Raw genomic sequence first — 4,019 nt, forward strand, 5'->3', positions numbered from 1 at the left:
CTCCCCTTTTCTGTTCCTCTTTCTCTTGGGATCCCCTTGGCCTTGGGCACAAAACCCAAATGTTTTAACAGATTGTTAATGTTTAAAGGGAGACAGGTGGGCACAGGCAGGGCAACGGCAGGTTGCTCAATGGACAAACAAACCCACCTTCTTCTGTTGTCTCCTAAGCCAACAGGAAGCAGCCGGAAGACGGTCAGACGGTCACTCACCCGGCAAGGGCTCGGGACTGCTGTCCTGCCTGCCCCACGCAGCAGTTGCATAACCTTGCTGCAACAATCTGAGCTATAAATAGTCTTTACTGAGAAGCCCCAATCTGGGATTGGACAGGCCCAAGGAGTGGCCTTTATTTGTTGCCCCTTTAAACCAGTGGAGAAAACTATTTTTTGAAAGTCTCATTTATAGACTCTAAGCCTGGGGCAAAGTATTCCATGTTCTCCTTTGAGTTCAGCCTGTGGTCTCATTCTGTGACTGCATTTAGAGTGTCCATGTGGCTCTTTCTCCTCCTCCTTACTGTGACAACATGTGACCCAGCTCCACTGATGGAATGATGCAAATAAAGAGAATGATGATCATTCTTCAGTAGATCTTCTTTTCCCGCCATTCCTATCACTCCTATTCTTGTCTAGTCTTTTATCTCTTGTGTATGGCCCTGTCAGAGCCTTGCCCATTGATTGGTGACTCTTATCTCCATCTAGTCTATAAGACCGATTCTCCTGAACAGTTGGGTTTTTTTCATGTTTTTCCCCTGTTTAGAGTATTTCAGTGGCTTCCCCTTACTTATAACAGCAGCCTACAATTCTCAAAGGGGCCTCCTGTTCTTAACGTCATGTGTTTTGTTTGTGTGTGTGTTTGAGACAGAGTCTTGCTCTGTTGCTCAGGCTGGAGTGCAGTGGAGCAATCTCGGCTCACTGCAACCTCCGCCTCCTGGGTTCCAGCAATTCTCCTGCCCCAGCCTCTCAAGTAGCTGGGACTACAGGTGCCCACCACCATGCCCGGCTAATTTTCGTATTTTTTAGTAAAGATGGGGTTTCACTATATTGGCCAGGCTGGTCTGAACTCCCGACCTGGTGATTCACCCACTTCGGCCTCCTAAAGTGCTGTGATTACAGGTGTGAGCCACTGCACCCAGCCAATGTATGTATTTATTTATAAATTAAATATGTGTGCTACTGTCAGTTTATAGAAAATATTAGAAAAGCTTACTTTCATTGTTAATTTTTGACAAACCATAAATAGTAGTTCTAATACTTTCTCCCTGACGGCCAGTGGATCATTATGAATACCCCACAATGGATATCACTGAAGATAGCATTGAATCATTTTGCTGGGATATCAAAGGCTTCCAATATCTAGTTTCAGGTCATTTCTCCATTGTCTCAACATTTCTTAGAGATGACTATGGCCAGGCACAAGGCTAGGCTCAGGAGGTAACAATGAGTAGTTACCACCCCTGCATATCAGGAGCTCACAGACTGGTAGAGGAGATAAACTCATAAACAGGTTAACTTTTGGAGAGTCCTATGTATCATCAGAAAAGTTTGCACAAGGCATGAAGAAAGAACAGTGGAAAGAAATGGCAGCCTGTGTGAATCCAGAAAGGCTTCACGGACGACTCTTTGAGCAGGGTCTTGAAGCATGATTATTTCACCAAGTCACAAAAGGACAAAGGGCCTTCTGGGCACAGGCAAAGGCACAAAGGGAAAAGAAGAGCTTGGTACACCAGGGAAGGGAGAAGCTGTTCACAGAGGCTGTTGGGCCTGGAGGAGAGGGATGGAAGATCAGGACTGTAAAGGGAGGTTAAGACCAAATCATGGAGGACCGTATCTGCCCTACCAATAAGACTGGCTTGTATCCTGAAGTTAGTGGGAGTCATGAATGTTGTGACAAACTACATTCGTTCCTAAATCTGACTTTTCCTGACCTCCCTGCAGGAGTAACAGACTATAAAGTAGGAAGAATAAAATCAGCATTTTCCCCAGGGCTCCCATGAAGCTGATGGTCTGGGCTGCTCAGGAGGCCCCACACCAAGGGCCACAGCCTCAAGACAGAAGGACATGCCCCTCCCCAAAGTCTAAGGGCAAGGTCAAGAGCATCCAGTGTTCGAACTAAAACTAAGAAAAACCCGCACCCCACGACTGGGACTAGTGGTCATTGGAAAAGCTTTTCAGGGGTCACTAGAAGTTGACTTTGTGATGAGATGAAGACATATCTCTTGTACATTGTCAGGCATAAATCAACCCAAACTCTAGTAAAAGAACAAAGTTGCAAAATATAACACAATGACAGATGCCTGTAGTTTAATGAAACCAAGATTGGAGCGTACGAATTTTTCATCTCTGGCTCGCCGTAGTTTCAGAGTGAGAGACACGGCTATCCATCTTCTCTCTTTATCACACTTTTACTAAGAAATTGATGTTTATACAGTGTTCCCAGAGCAGCCATTTATCTTTTAAGTTCATTAGCATGTCCAATTCCTCTTCTAAAAAGCTTCACCTCAAAAATCTTCGTAGAAGGGTTTTCATTCATTTAATCAACCTTTATTATGTGCCTAATGGTTGCCATGCACTGCTCCTGGCTAAGTTTTTGCTTCTAAAGTATTTCCCTTCATCTGTGAAAATAGTGCAGATGACCACTGTCTTCATGATGGGGACTTGCAGTTTTGCCAAGAAGGGATGCTAGACAGACCCTGAGCTGTCTGCTCTGTCCGTCCTGTGAACAGGGCCAGGCATTTGTAAGCTCCTTGGGTCATGTTTGGAGGTGTGGTCTGTGTTGGAGGACTGGCACCTTCCTCTGTGAGACAGAGTTGTCCTCTGTGCTGTGCTGAAAAAGCAGCCTTGAGCTTTTAGCCTAATGTGCTAACAAAATGAAATAATCATCCAGAAAGAAAACATTAGACTGAATTAGAAATGATCAAGATCCTCATCTTGACAGGGACAAGACTGTTAGAGATTATAAGAATGAAATTACAGGCCTGACGTGCAGCTGTGTAGGGATGTGGCCAGCAAGGTACTGACAACCTGGGCAACAGCAGGGTGTCATAGAAGATGGACTGGACAGCCAGGCACCGTGGCTCATTCCTGTAGTTCCAGCACTTTGGGAGGCTGAAGCAGGTGGATCAGGAGGTCAGGAGTTCCAGACCATCCTGACCAACACGATGAAACCCTGTCTCCACTAAAAATACAAAAATTAGCCGGGCGTGGTGGTGAGTGCCTGTAATCCCAGTTACTCAGGAGGCTGAGGCAGGAGAATCACTGGAACCCAGGAGGCAGAGGTTGCAGTGAGCTGAGATCACGCCACTGCACTGCAGCCTGGGCAACAGAGCAAGACTCCGTTTCAAAAAATAAATAAATAAATAAGATGGACTGAACTTAAAGTCAGAGACTGGAGCACCAACCTCAGCTCTGAAAATCAGCCATCTCCTTGAAACGCTCATACCCTTTCTGTCTCTCCATATACCCTTCTGTCAAAGGAGGATACTAGGTGTTTCTAGCTAAGACCTTGATTCTAAAGTGTTGCATTTATTTCATCATATTTCCACACTTGTCAACAAAAGTAAGATGGATTAGGTCAGCACTTCCTCTTGTATGGGTATATCTGAAATCTAGCTGCTTTCGTTACTGTAGATAAGTGTTACTGATCTGCCATTTTTCTTTGGAATTCCTTTGGAAGGGAAGAGAAATAAATAAACATTCTTTGTTATCAGCTGTTCTCATTAAGGGCTTCATTCTGTGGCTCCTCTGATATCTTAAATTGAAGAGTGAGGCTGGGAAAAGGAGAAAGAGACATGCAAAGGGGAAAAGGGATCTCATGGGAGAGATGAGAAACCAGAAACATTGGTCCACCTCATCAGGAAAGTTGACTTTAGTGTCTTGAGTACATTGTTTAAATATCTGTCACCACAATTCCCCTGTTTGCAAATGGCAGTGATAATGCCAACTTATCTCATTAGGGTGTTGTGGGAGGAATAATAACAGTTTAAACACACAGTCAACACAGTACTGTCGGAATGCTCATTGTCA

This window comes from Piliocolobus tephrosceles, chromosome 7 (assembly GCF_002776525.5).
Source record: "Piliocolobus tephrosceles isolate RC106 chromosome 7, ASM277652v3, whole genome shotgun sequence".
Taxonomy (NCBI): Eukaryota; Metazoa; Chordata; class Mammalia; order Primates; family Cercopithecidae; genus Piliocolobus; species Piliocolobus tephrosceles.